The sequence below is a fragment of the Vombatus ursinus genome, unplaced genomic scaffold, assembly GCF_900497805.2.
Source record: "Vombatus ursinus unplaced genomic scaffold, bare-nosed wombat genome assembly UNPS02014768.1, whole genome shotgun sequence".
NCBI classification, from domain to species: domain Eukaryota; kingdom Metazoa; phylum Chordata; class Mammalia; order Diprotodontia; family Vombatidae; genus Vombatus; species Vombatus ursinus.
The window spans coordinates 7,575,796-7,591,282 of NW_020954546.1; the positions used below are offsets into that span (position 1 = coordinate 7,575,796).

The following is a 15,487-nucleotide window of genomic DNA, read 5'->3' on the forward strand; positions in this document are numbered from 1 at the left end:
CCCTCATTTAAAGTTATTTATGGACATGTGCTTATCCCCTTTACTGAACTGTAGCAGTCTGAGGACTATGTTTATTCTTCTTAGCATCCTCCATAACACAGGGCATGGGGTCTTAGATATAGTAGGCATTCAGTAAATATTTGTGGGATGAATGAGTGAATGCCATGGGTACATTAACAACTTCAGAGAATTCAAATATCATAAAAACTAAACATTGAGCACTAAATCTCTGCTAAACTTAATTAACTTTCTCTTGGAGAATTTTGAAGAACCTTCAGGATCTCCCTGTACTTCAAGATCTTTATCATGGACAGCAAGCATCGCTGTATTATATTTGTGTGATGGTTCTGCTTGATAGAGATTTCTGGTTAACTGAAATTTACTTCAGAGGGTCTTAACAGTTATGTATCACTTTTTTGTTTCTTTTCTTTCCTCTCCTCTCCTCTCCTCTCTTCTCTCCTTCTCTTCCCTTCCCTTCTCTCCTCTTCTCCTCTCTCTCTTTCTTTCCTTCTTTCTTTCTTTCCTACTTTCTTTCTTTCTTTTATTCTTTCTTTCTTTATCAAAACTAAGGGCCCTTTGAAGATTACTAGAATACATTTCAAGGATTTTGCTTTTCCTATCCTGGATAGGAATGCACCTGAGCTCATCAAAATGAGTCTGGTCCCATGTAGAAGCTTTCAGGTTCTAAGAAGTTTAAAGCTCATGGAAAACCACACTACATACTACATTAAAGATTTTCTGGAGGCAGTGGGGCTAGTTTGCAGCCTGTCTCTATGTATTCCATCCTCCTCCTGACTCAACGGTTACTAGCAAAGCAGGTCAGTAGTATAGGGGGCCAGAGAAGGCACAAAAGAGGAAATTATGCAACTGTGCTCTCTGGGTTCCCTCCAAGCATATTGTAGGCATGATGCACACTGCCATACTTTGCCATTCATGGGCTGTGTGCTGTTGGACAAGCCACTTCAATGTTTTAAGTTTTAGTCCCTTCATAGAGAGGTAGCTTATGGTGTGAGGGCAGTGCTATCAAGCTCACATAGAAATAGGGGCCACTGAATTACACATAAGGATCCCTGTGAGCTGCATATTGACTTAAGAAACCACATATTAGCATTGGGGTTTTTTTTGTATTTTTATTTTCTTAAATATTTCCCAATTATATTTTAATCTGGTTGGGCAGCGCTTGGGCATGTTGTGGCTGCGTGCTTGACACCTTGGTGGAAGGGATGCAATACTGGATTTTGGAATGCCAGGACCTAGATTTGCATTTTAGTTTTATATTCTACTACTTGTGGGACTTTGGAGAATTCACCAACCCTCCCCATTTCAAGGGGATAAGCCTCGGTTTCTTTATCTGTAAAGGGAACAGGTCGGACTAGCTGCTTTCCACGGTCCCTTCCAGCTCTAGGTCCTCTGATATTTAAAATGAGAGTTGTCGGACAAGATGAGCTCTCAAATTCTTTCCAGTGCCAATGTTCTAGGATTTTCTTTTTCCATGCAACTGTCATTATAGGTTCACAGATCCATAAAATGCTAGAGCAGAGAGAGAGTTCAAAGATTACATAATTTTACTGTTTTATTTTACAGGAGATGAAACTGAGGCAAGGAAGTACTAAGTGACTTGTGCAGGGTCATACAGCTAGTAAGAGTCAGGGTGTGCAGTGTTCAGTGTCAGACAAAATTTTGCCTAATTTTCTGAACTTCAGGTCCGAGACCAGACTCACATAAATTAGTAGAAGAAAGACTTGGTGGGTTTATTCTGGGATAGAAAAAAAAACAGACAAAAAGCCCCCCATCAAACAAAAAGCTCTCTGCCCCTCCCCAGCCTCCATCCTCATCCTTGTTACTCCTGAAGCAGAGCAGGTCTCTGCACACTGACTGTACCCCCCACTCTGTATAAGAATTTGAGTGCCAGCCCCAAACCTAAGGCCCTATATTGGCAGTCCTCGGCTAGAGCCAAGCAGGAGCTGTGAATGGAGTAGTAGATCTAGGTGACTGGGGGAAGAGTGGTTTGTTTGGGTTTTTTTCTCTTTTTAGCTCTAGGGATCACATTGCTATATATAGGATGGTGGAAGGGGTGACAGGTGTCAGTTAAGGGGATGGTAACTTGGTCTGATTAACATTCCCAGGATGCCCATGAAGTCGGTGGGGGCAGCCAGGCTGGGAGTCTCCATGCGATATGAATGTGTCTGTTTCTATGTCCCTGCTTATAGCCTGGCCTTGCCACTGGGGAGATTGACACTTTTGTCCTTATAATTGGCCATCTCAGAGAACTGGGGTATTAGATTGCAAGGCCTCAGTATACCAGCAGTTAAATTATACAGTCCTGAGTAGGAGATAAAATAAAACTAGTCACTTAAACCAGCCAGTGTTACCAATGAGAAGCCCAGAGTGGTGGTAAGGTGGGAGAATGGGGAGGGGGCATCCTAGTCTGCTTGGGCCTATAATACAACTGGGTGTTCTCAGAAGACTCCAGTAAGCCAATAGAAACAATGTCCAAGATCTGAGGTGAGCATCTCTACAGGAACCAATCAGAAAAGAGAGTGGAGGGTTTGGCCCTTTGTGTAAAGATTTAGACCTGGGTCCCAGGATCATTTGTCCCTCGAAAAAGATCCCCAGTCTACAGAGAAGAATTTGAAGGAGCCCTTTCTGTGTGTGTGTGTGTGTGTATGTGTGTGTATGCATGTGTGTGTAGTGTGTATATGTGTGTGTATGTGTGTGTATGTGTGTGTATGTGGGTGTATGCATGTGTGTAGTGTGTATATGTGTATGTGTGTATGTGTGTGTATGTATGTGTGTGTATATGTGTGTGTTGTGTGTGTATGTGTGTGTATGTGTATGTGTGTGTGTGTGTGTGGACACCCATCTGTTTCACCTGTGGTACAAGGGGTTGTTTGCCAAGAAGAGAGATGCTGAGTTTTCTTGGAAAGTTTCAGCACTCCTGAGGAAGGAAACTGCCTTCCTGCCCATTGTCAAAAGCAACAGGCTCCTGGTGAATGACACAGGCTATGGTTCCTTTATGAGTCAATCATTTCTTCTCCAATAGTGAATAACCAGCAAAAGAAACTGACCTCATGGTGTGTTATCTACCTTTACAGGAAAAACTGGGAACAATTCAAATGACCAGATTCTCTTTGTTTCTCTGAGCTGTTTTGAGATCTCATTGTCTGGGTTTTCCCATTGTGAAGTCCAAGCGTTAGGTGCTATGTGGAGAATGAACTATTGCAAGGGTGGGGAATCTGTGACCCTAAGGTCACATGTGGCTTTCTAGGTCCTTAAGTGCGGCCTTTTGACTGAATCCAAATTTTACAGAACTGCAAATTGTGATTTGGATTCAGTCAAAAGGCCATACTTAAGGACCTAGAAGGCTGCAGGTTAAGGCCACACTTAAGGACCTAGAAGGCCATATGTGGCCTTAAAGTCGCAGATTCCCCATCCCTGGACTATTGGCTTCTATTGGCAATTTCTTCTGGGAAAATGAAAAGCTGTAGCCTTCTAAGCTGGGAGACAAACCCCTGAGGCCTCATTTGGATTTCATAGTAATAATAGCTCACAGTCATACAGCATTTTAAGACTTGCAAACAGCAGCCCACCATGAGGTAGGCGCTATTATCATTCTCATTTTATGGATGAAGAGACTGATGAAACTCAGAGGTTAAATGATTTTGCCCAGAGTCACACAGGTATTGAATGTCCATGGTGGGATTCAAACCCAGGTCCTATTGACTTGACCATTAAAGTCATTCCATGTAGACAACCACCTATTTCATTTCCAGATAAGGCTAGCTCTACTCCTTCACCTACCTTTGTAGAAATACCAGCAAAGATTGATGAGCAAGAATGTAGCTTGTCGCGAATATTTCCTCATAATATATGTAATAGTTGACAAACACTTATTAAGTGCCTACTATATGCCAGGCCTTATGCTAAAAGAAAAAAAATTATAAGCAAGTTGGGGTAGGATAAAGAGTCTAAAAGCAGTCTGATCAGAGGCAGGAATGTGCCAGTGCTCCAGATCAATTCAGAGATCAGGGAAGGCTTCCCCCGTAAGATAGGGCAATATTTTGTGTGTTACAGACCCCTCTGGTAGTCTGGTGAAGCCTATAGACCCCTTCTCAGAATAATGGCCATTGCTCTCATTGCTAATTCAATGGTTGTTGCTCTCAATGCTAACCCTCAGAGACTAGTGAAAAATAAAGATGTAATATTTTTTTCCCATCCCACCTCATAGATTTCCTGAAATCTATCCACGGATGCCAGATTCAGAAGCCCTGTCCCAGATAATGGTACATGAGCTTAGTCTTAGAGAAGGCTGGGGCTTTGGAGAGGTGGAGATGAGGAAATCCAGGCTTTAGGGAACAGCAAATTGGCCAGTTGGGGCTTGATGGGAGAACCAGGAGAGGCTAGTAATGCACAATATAGTTTGGAAGGGAATCCTGCTGCACCATAATTTCTGCTTTTGTTCTCCTACAGATTTGGACATCAGTAGAATGCTAGAGCCTGCTGTGTAGCCAGGCATGGAACCCAGAAGGGAACAGTAAACACCACCCCAACCTAAGTGGCTAAAAAGGGAAGTGATTTTCTATATATAAATTCTAACCCAATGATCACACAGGTGGAGGAGTCTGAGAATCCTGACTCCTGGGGGACCCAACTTTAGTTAATACTGTGAATAGCACATCCAAAGACATGATGAGCCAAAAAAGGCATGCACTAAAAAGGAAACACCCTAAGTCTAATAGGAGATTAGTGGAAACGGTCGAGGAATGTGGATTATTCACATGGTTGTGTTGGCCACTCAATCAATGAACCCATATATAAGAATCATACCCACTGGTCTTATGATGTACCATAATTACTCATGTATTTGCCCACCATACCAGTGTATTCCCCCCTTTTTTACATTTTGGGCAGAAAATCCACAATAACATTCCCCTTGGCATCAGAGCCATAACTAGCGATACCTGGCCAATGTTTCACAAAACATGACTAGAATAAGAGGCATGAAACACCCTCAAATCAACTTTGTAAGAAAAATTCTGTTGCAGAGGACAGGGGAGAGACCGTAAGACGCTGACTCTTTATAGGGACACCGTGAGGCCACAGATGGGAGCAGGATTGGCCTAGAGAAGAGCTCACCTGAAGTGTGACAGTTGGGGGAAGGAAGTCAGTCATCTGGTAGCTTCTTATTTTAATGACTTATTCCTGCTAATTGGGTACAAAGTCTATACTGCTGAAAGAATGGCAGGATCCGCGTTACCCCGACCCTACTTAAGCTCTGTGCAGAATAATTTTTCCTATTAAAAATAGTTATCTTTGTCATGATAGATAGAGAGATACATAGATAGATAGATAGATAGATAGATAGATAGATAGATAGATAGATAGATAGATGGATGAATGGATGGATGGATGGATAGACAGACAGACAAACAGACAGACAGACAGGTAGGCAGGCAGATATCCAGACAGTGCATTTATTAAATCTTTACTATGTCCCAGGCACTGTGCTAATTGCAAAATGCAAAAGCAAACAAACAAAACAGTTCCTGCCCTCAAGGAGCTTACATTTTAATGGAAGGCATAAAGGGGAGCTAGCTGGAAGGGCAAGGGAAAAGAATACACAGCAACATGGTTTTGAAGTGAAGGCCTGACTTCCCAGAAGATAAGATGAAACTTCACCTATTAGTATCTTGGATGCTTTCATCCAGGGAATCGAAATTTTGCTTGAGGAAAAAATGGGGATGATGGCCCCGGAGCTGTTAAGTTAATGGGTTAAAAAGTTGGTTACTTCACAGACTCCCTGAAAACTCTTCATGGACCCCCAGCTTAAGAATCCTTGCCTAAAATGAAAATACAAACTTTTATTCATTTCTCAATTATCTGCCTTTCCTAGTCTTTATCTCGTAAACACATATGGAGCAGCAACCTCCCTTAAAGCATTCTTTGATTCTAAGCCAAGAAGTTCTGAAAGATGGAAGACATGTGAGGAGAGTGTGAGTCCAATTGACTTTGTTATTAATTGCTGTGTAACCCTAGCTCAATCACTGTGAAGGAGGGTGAGATACACAATGGTCAATGAAGGTTGATAGGCATGATTTGGACCAAACCAAGGTACTTGCATTATTCTCTGTTTTGAAAGACAATATATCAGAGATAAAAAGAGAAACATTAAAGTAAACATGATAGATACGAGATGAAACAATTATAAATATGCTTGGAGCTTTATTATAAAACTTTTTCATGTCACAGGATTACTGTGTATGTGGGATTGTCTTTAGGCACTGTGGTAATGAAAACTGAACTCTCCAATGTTACTAATGATCTCTCTTTTTAAATCAAATTTTATTTTATTTTCAAATGAAGATCCTCCTCTCCTTCCTATTGACCCCTCCCCTTGAGACAGCAAGAAAAACAAAACCCTAGTTATAAGCATGTATAAATAAGCAAAACAAATTTTTGCATTGGCTTTGTCCATTGTATCAATGATCTCTTAATTGCCAAATCCAACACCCTTTTCTCAGTCCTCATCCTTCTTAATCTCTCTGAAGCATTTTACACTGTCAATCATCCCTTCCTCCTAGACACTTATCCCTGGGTTTCCATGACATTGCTCTTTCCTAGTTTTCCTCTAGTTTGTCTGGATGCTTCTTGGTCTCCTTTGTTTGATCATCATCCACAAACCACCCTACTGTGTGTAGATGTACCCTGAGCTCTATTGTTGGCCCTCTTCTCTTTTTTTTCTGCATTTTGTCTTTTGGTGATCTCACCAACTTCCATCGGTCCAATTCTTGTGTTTCAGTAGATGATGCACAGATCCATATATCCAGTCCCAGTTTCTCCTCTGAACTCAAGTTCTCCATCACCAGGTGGGCATGCTGTAAACATCTTAAACTGTCAATATCCAGAACAGAATTCATTATCTCTCCCTCCCAATCCCTACTCTCTTCCCAGTTTCCCTATTTCTATCGATAGCACCATCATCCTTTCAGTCATTCAGATTTACAAGCTTGGAGCCATCCTTAACTCTTCTTTAACTGCTCATCCCTAATCAGTTGCCAGGTCTTGCAGCTTCTACTCCCACAATGCATCTTGTATCTGCCCACTTCTGTCCTCTCCCATAACCACCTCTGATAGAGTCCAAGACTGTTACCATTTCTTGCCTGGATGATTGCAGTAACCTCCCAATTAGGCTGCTCACTTCAGGTATCGCCCCACTCTGATCAATCTTCCATACAGCTGAATGACACAATTATATTGTTGAAAAACACCTCTGACTATGTCCCAGCCTAGCTCATGAAAACTCCCATGGCTCTCTCTTGCTTTTGGGATACGATACAGACTCCTCTGTTGGACTTTCAATGCCCTTGACCATCTGTCTCTGGTCTCCTTTTCCAGGCTTATTTCATATTACTCTCTTTCACAAGCCTATATTGTAGCCCAATTGGTTACTTGCTAGCTCTCAGACACAACAGTGAATCTCTTCTCTCTATGCCTTGGCACAGTCTGTTTTCCCTTTCTGCACTCCTTTCTCACCTCTGCCTCATAGAATCCCAACTGTCTTTCAAAAGTCAGATTAAATGTCATGTCCTACAAAAAACCTATCTGTGACTCCCTAGTTACTCAATGGGGGAATGAATGATGAATGAATGAAATTGCTTTGTAGCTACTCAGCATCCACTTTGTATTTAGTTTTCTGTGAATGAGGTTGTTTCCTCCCACTAGAATGTAAGCTTTCTGATGGCAGGGACAATTTTATTTTTGTCTTTCTATGCTGCAGTACCTTTCACAGTCCCTGGTATATAGTAGAAACTTAATAAGTGTTTGTTGAATGAATGAATGAATGAGTGAACCCTCTTATTTGGAGATCTACAATGAACTTGCCTCTCATTTAATCCTGCCTTGTAGTTAGTAGACTTATAGCAATGTCCCAGTTCACTGCTGTCATCATCAACATTCCTATAGATAGTAATTTTTATTGAGAACCAAAAATCTTTTAGATACCATTGAGAACTTGTGGCAGCATATAAATTTTGATGCAGTTATTATCAAGTTGACTTATAATCTAATTTTTGCAAACTTAGATGAGATTTCCAATGATACCAGGAAGCAGAGTGAAGAAGGGAACTGAGGCAGCTGTGGTATCTCTATCTCTGTGCTTCACAGAAATAGCCAAGCCTATTTGGCCAAGTGAATAGATCTTTGAGGCAGAAGGAAAGCTAGTGGATTCCTTCTGTCTTGAACCATCATAACTGTCACAGAGGCACAATGAGTACTGGATCCTCAGGCTGGTTCTACTGCTGATCTGTTGAGTGACCTACAAACAAGTTGTTTGCTTCTTACATGGCTTCCTCTGACACTTTCAATATCAGGGTCTTGGTGTTAGCTCAGGTCTAGTTACATTAACATGGGAGAAAGGCTCTTATAGTTCTTAAAGCAATGTGGAGCAATGGAAGGAGCCCTGGACTTCCTGGAGTCATGGAACCTGAGTTTGAATGTCAGCTGTGCTACTTATTACTGATATGACCTTGGACAAGTCCTTTAACGTTTCTGGGACTCAGCTTCCTCATATATAAAATCATGTGATTGGACTAGATGGTCTCTAAGGTCCTTTTTTTCTAGCTCTTGATCCATGATTTCCATCCCCCATCATTCAACTGTAGTGCCTTCTCTGCTGTGCTAACATATTATCTCGTATTATTATATAAATGTTTTATTCATGCATATCCTATCTCTCCAACTAGATTGAAATTCCTTTTCAAAGAACAATAGTGTCTTCTACTTCTTTGTAACCTCCAAAACAGTCATGTAGAAGGTAAACAGTGAATGCTTATAGAATTGAACAAAATAAAATGGGCCCCCAAACCACTTGATATGAAGAGGCAAGACTAGGCTTAGTACTGCTCCCTATCCCAGAATAAGGGGTAATTTTCTGTTCTTATGGATTGCAGATACCAAATCTAAGCCTTTCTCAACTGGAAATCTAAGAACTGATATGTCTTGCCCTGAAGGATATAATGACAGGGTCTCCTAAGGCTTCTTACCATCCAGAGAAGGAGAATATGATTCTCTCCATGACTATCTAGAAGTGTTAATGGGAATTCCTCATATGGGACTTCCTCATATGGGACTTCTTATTCATTCATTCATTCATTCATTCATTCAACAAGTTCTTATTGAGATAGTTATATGCATATCTAGTACTAGGAGATAAAACAGAAATGCTATGCCTTTCTTCTAAGGAGTTTATCATTTAGTTGGGAAGACAGAAAACAATTTAAAACTTTTAAAAGAGAGGGAACGTATCTTGCATTTCTAATGTTTTCTTCATGGCACACACACAGTACTAGGCACATAGTAGGTGCTCTTCCATGGCACAAGGTAGGTTTTCAATTAAAAGACTGGTCAATTGATTAACCTGAAGCAACTAGAGAGCCACCCTTTGGGTAACCTCACAAGGTTTGAGGTGCTTGTTTGTATACATTAATTCTGAGACTTAAAAGTGTCAGAAAAATCACTGAAGGCTAGGATTGGTCCTCCATTTTGAGGTGAGAAGGGGAGGGGATTGCCAAAAAAATGAATTGTAGTGTGTGGAGTGGAAGGAGCAGCTCAGGCTTTGGGTACATACTAATCCTGGGACTGTGTGAAATTGTTTCCTCTGGAACTCCAGGCTCCACAAAGGGACAACAAGGAAATTAATGTAAGGAGGAACACTGGACTAGGAAATAAGAAACCTGCATCTCATTTTTGGCATTATTCAAGGTACGGGACCAGCTCTCTGAGGAGCAATAGCAAAGAAATTCAATGAATAATTGCTAGCTTCATGATCATTGTACATAGGAATAGTTCCTCTGTCACCATCCCACACAGCACCCCAGTTTCATTTTGAAGATTCCAGACAAGTGCTTTTGTAGTCCCCACTAAGGGTTTTCCTTTGTCCAAAGCCTTTTCTAGTGTGCCCAGGCTAGTGTTCTACTACTCAATTCTGCATAAAATCCCCAAATATATATATTTTATATCTATATATTTTAGTACATATTGTTTTTCTTCAGTAGTATATAAGTTCCTTGAGAGCAGGGTCCTACAAGTAATGAGATGAAGCTAGAATTTGTTTATAACATAAATTAAAAAATTTACAATGATGATTTTATATCATCAAACTATGTTTCATCATCATACCACTGAAGAAGAGATAAGAAGTTGATCAACTCCAGAGTTTGAGGAATTTTGTCAGAATAGAGTCTCAACATTTTCATTTTTGTCTTTGCATCTCCAGCACTTAGCATGGTGCCAGATCAACCATCAAGCAATCAATCAAGGCATTTATTAAGTGCCTACTGTGTGCCAGGTAGAGGCAGCCATGGTACAATGCACAGAAAGTTAATCTTGAAGTCAGGAAGACCTGGGGTCAAATGCTACCCTTGACACATAGTGGTTGTGTGACCCTGGGCAAGTTGCTTAACCTCTTTGAGCTCGAGCCAATTCATTAAGATTGTAAGTTGTGTTAAAAAATGCTGATCTTCATTGGTCCAAGGAGTTTTCTCACCTAGGAGTTTCCATAGGTCCAGTCTCTTCCTCACTAGATTTTGCAGATACATAAAAAAGTAAAATAGCCTCTGTCCTCAAGGAACCAAAAATCTGCTTGATACTACATGTTTATAGATAATTAAATACAGGACAAATACAAAACAAAAAACTATGATGCTGCATGTTCACAAATAATTAAATATAGGGCATATACAAAATAAATATGCTGTGATGGGACTAATGATGGGGTTCTCAGAAAAGATTTCTTGATACTTGAGTGGAGCTTCAAAGAGAGTCAAGGTTTCCAAGAGGCAGCTAGGTAGCAAAATGAGTAGAGCCCTGAGCCTGAAGTCACAATAGACCTGCCTCAGATATTTCCTAGCTTGTGACCTTGGGCAAGTCACTTAACCTTTGTTTTATCTCATAGTCCTCAATTGTAAAATGAGGATAATAACAGTACCTATGTCACAGCGTTGTTGTGAGTCTTAAATTAGATAATATTTGCAAAGCACAGTGCCTGGCATATAGTAGGAGCTATAAAAATGCAGAAAAATGACGCAAAGGATTTCAACTGTGGGAGCAGCTTATTCAAAGTGTGGATTTGAGAGATGGAATGCTATGAATGAGGAATAGCAGCAAAGAGGCCAAATTAGCTGACGCATAACATGTGTGAGGGGATGTGTAATTATCATGGAAAGATGGACTGGAGCCAGGATGTGTAGAGCTTAAAATACCAGACAGAGTTGTTTAAATTTATGCTAAAGATAATGGGGAGCCATGGAAGCTTTTTGAGCGGGAAAGTGACATGATTAGACCTGCATTTTAAGAATATCCATTTAGAAGCTATGTTGAAAATATATTGGAGAAGGCATAAACTGGATTGGGGAAGCAATAGTTCAGGTGAAAAGTGATAAAGACCCAAACAAGCGTGGTGGTGAATACTGTAATAAAAAAGACTTCCTTGTGTCTCTGGCATCTCAGCAAAGATTGAGGGTAATTCCTGAAGAGTAGCAATGTGATCAATAGCACCTGCCTCTGGACCTTTTTACATTTGAGAATTGTCAGATGGTAGCAATTTGGGGCTCCTTTTGACTGCATCTGGGTGCAAGCCAGGGAATCAAAGATGAAAGATCTTTCCTATTTCCTGCTTCTAAGACCAGTAAGAATCTTCCCTACCCCCACAGCCTTCCTCCAACCAGCTTCCTTCTCCTCTGATGAAGAATCATCCCTAATAACTTCCTTCCTGGGTTTCTAAGACATTACACTGCTGTAAATATTTCTTATTTATTCTAGGAGGGATTCCTGAGATCTTAAATGAGTTAGGAGTACGGCTTCTTGGCAGCCATGGCAGGTATCTAATCCTTTGCCAGGAATTTTTTTTTATTCTTTCTGAGGAACTCATAAGAAATGACAGACTGAACATTGAATGTGAAACTTATAAAGGATAGGAGATTAGTGACTGATGACCTCCAGATAATTAAAATTTTTTCCTTTCAATTAACCAGCATCTCTCCTTCAATCTCCCCTTCTACCACCTTTAAAAAAGAAAGAAAAAAACAAAGTCCTTGTAACAAATATGAATAGGTAAGCAAAACAAATTCCAGTACTAATCATGTTTAAAAGTACTTGTCTCATTCTGCATCTTGAATCCATCACCTCTCTGCTAGGAAGTAAGTAACATGATTTATCATTTGTCCTCTGGAATTATGGTTGGTTATTGTATTGATCAGAGTTCTTAAGTCTTTTGAAACTCTTTGTCTTCACAATGTTGTTATTGTATAAATTGTTCTTGTGGTTCTGCTCATTTTATTTCTTTGGAAAAGTTTGAAAAAAATCTGAAATTCTCTTCTCTATTATTCTCTATTTCCCTTTTCTCCCTTCTTACCTCTTCTCCCTTTTACATTCTCTCTTCTTCCTCTTTTTATCCTTCTTTTTGCTTCTTTTTTTTGCTGCTTTCTGTTTTTCTCCTTCCTTTGATTTCCTTCCTATTTCCAATCTTTCTTCCCTTTCCCACTCTCCTTCCTCTTGTAAAGCATTATGCCCCTTCAAATATGAGATGGCCACTGCAAGAGGCAGAAAATGGATTTTGGTAGTAGAAAATAAGCTTTTGCATAAAGAAAAATACAAATCAATGTGTGAAAGATATAAAGTATTAACTCTTTCATATGTAAGCAACTTGGATGGGGAAAAGGGTAGGAAAAAAAGAGCTTTTGTTTATGGAAAAAATAATATTATTTAAGTGTGAAAAACCCCCATCACTTTTCTATTGAATAGATTGCTAGGAAGACTGAAGAGAGAACTGACAGGATATATTTGAAGACAGAGAAATGCCTGAGACTATAGGACGTCGTGGTCCTTCTGCTCATTTGTAACTGTTTTTAGAGTTTGAGAAGTTAAAACTGATGAAGTGGTAAATCAAATAATTGTTTAGAACCATGGGATGGTTAAATAAAGATTGTTGCTTTTATAGCTAACATAAAGTAGGCGAGTCACTGAGCATCAAGAGAACCTTATTTGAGCCCTTTAGATATGTTGAAAAACCAGAAGATGAAAAGATGGAAGGAGCAGGTTAGAAAGCATAAGATGGAGCCTCTCAGGGATGCTGGTTGCTCTCTACTGCCCTCTCTGGTTTGATAGCGAGAAGCAGAAAGGGGACAAAAGGGACAAGCAGAAAGGGGACAAAATTTCAAGAGCTTGAATAGACTTGAAAATGATTGTACAATGAACAACATTCTATGGAGTGGAGCGCTAACTGGGCTCATCTGCATTGCCCAGATAGCCAGCCCAATGGGGTTTTGCTATAAACTCTGCTTTGCAGATACAAAATACTGGGAGCCAGTTGGTTAATATAAAATCAGTGAGTTGGTTTGTCTGGTCTAAATTGCCCAGAGTGCCAGCCTATGGAACTTTTCAGTTCTCTGGCTTAAGGGAACTTAACATTATAATAAGACAAAAGGTGAACATTTATTGGAGAAGCACCTGTTCTGGTATAGATTGTTTATGAAGGAATCCTGGATGTCCAGGACTGAAATCCAGAATCACAAATTATCCTGAGCATCTGAATTATCCACACTCATGTGACTCCCTCATAGGTTTCTATATATATGCGCCCACTTTCTCCTATGGATAATGTTTGCATTGGTTGGGAGAGTGTGACCCAGATTTATAGGTTGACAATGATGTATTAATTATTCCTGCATTGCTTTATATTAAGTAAATGACATATCAACTATTTTTGATTTTACCTTATTATTAAGTAAATGTTTCATGTTGAACAGTGAATGAAGTCATCATGATGAATAACCACTTTTGTATAGAGGGAAAACACACTGGTACAGGCTCAAGTGCTATAGTAATGATTAGAAAGATTGTATTCCTCTCACAAAAGGGTTACCCTTGTACCCCAAGAGAGTCTGAAATGTAATTGCATTATGGTAATCCTTCTCTGGGAACCCCAAACTGCCATTGTGAAGGAAGATTGGGCTAAGCAAGGCAGCCCAGTAAGTGAGTGGCCCACGTCTTGTGGAAGGGGCCACTATACTATAAATGTCCATTCAAAGCACCACATGAAGAGGTTATTTTTTTTTAAGTGAGGCAATCGGGGTTAAGCGACTTGCCCAAGGTCACACAGCTAGTATGTGTCAAGTGTTTGGTCTGAGGCTAGATTTGAACTCAGGTCCTCTTGACTTTAGGGCCGGTGCTCTATCCACTGTACCACCTAGCTGCCCCTGTTATACACTTTTGTATTTTGTCTACTTTCTTTTGTCTTCTTCCTTTTCTTTTCACTGTTTTGGCTTCTTTTCTGTCTCTTCCTCATACTTTCATACTCTCACTTTCCTTCCTGCTATCTCACCCTATTCCTCCCTTTCTTCTTTCCTTTTTCTCCTTGTTCTTCTGTTAAAACATCCTCCTTGAAAGCTGGCAGCTGTGTGTGTGTGTGTGTGTGTGTGTGTGTGTGTAGCAGCCTTGATACGTTATCTCTGGAGGTGTTAAAGAATGTGTGGGTTCAGAAGAGTTGACAGACCACTTATCTTCTCACTCACTTTTCCTTTTTGGTGAACTCTCCACAATTTTCCACATTTGGAGTGCTAAGGAGAACGACCCTTCACCAGCTAAGGAAAGGGAAAGCTAACTACTCTGAGAAAGGGAAAAGCAGAGCCTAATAACCTAGAGTCCCCTCTCTATGGAGTCAGATTGGTTGCCTACCGCATCAGTCATCAAATTGTTGTTTATCTTTTTTTCTTCCTTTTTCCTTCTTTCTTTCTTCCTTTCTATTTTTCTTTCTTTCTTTCCTTCCTTCCTTCTTTTTTTCAAAAACTAGACAATGTTTTCTAAGAGTAGGAAGGAGTTTTATTCATCCTTATATCCTCCAAAGGGCTTTATACTTAGGAGGCACTCAAATAATAAACATTTGTTGAGTGAATGAAATAAACAAACATATCAACTGTGTGTCCAGTTTTCATCCCTACCACCATACTAGTGATAATATAGTGAAAATAGCACTGGATCTGGCATCAAAAGAAATAGATTTTAGTTATTGTCCTAGCAATACAAGCAGTGGAATTTTAGAGAAGTCATTTAACTTTTGTGAGCCTCAGTTTTTTTTTTCATCTATCAAATAGGGATAACATTGCTTCTTAACTTGATTGTGAGGATCATGTTGTTATCTATGTATATGGATGTTTATGAAAAGTCAATTAATCAAAAATCCCCCATGCCCCTCCTGAAAAACAGCCTGCCATAGTTGATAGAGGACCATATGAGGCTTTAGAAAGAAGTTTTACTTTGGCTACATACTGTTTCCTTCCTTCCTTCCTTCCTTCCTTCCTTCCTTCCTTCCTTCCTTCCTTCCTTCCTTCCTTCCTTCCTTCCTTCCTTCCTTCCTTCCTTCCTTTCTTTCTTTCTTTCTTTCTTTCTTTCTTTCTTTCTTTCTTTCTTTCTTTCTTTCTTTCTTTCTTTCTTT

General features: G+C 40.0%; 1 protein-coding gene across 4 annotated transcripts in view; it reads left to right on the top strand.

The window, feature by feature from the left end:
* Positions 1 to 15,487, top strand: part of LOC114043130 (gap junction alpha-5 protein-like) — a 34,832-nt gene that overhangs the window by 3,801 nt on the left and 15,544 nt on the right. The window contains exon 1 of one of the 4 annotated variants that reach the window (XM_027862093.1): positions 11,828 to 11,875. The exons of the other annotated variants lie outside the window; for them this stretch is intronic. The gene's annotated coding sequence lies outside the window, so the exon portion shown is untranslated. Of the gene's footprint in view, positions 1 to 11,827; positions 11,876 to 15,487 lie in introns of those variants that run through there. 4 annotated transcript variants of the gene reach the window in all.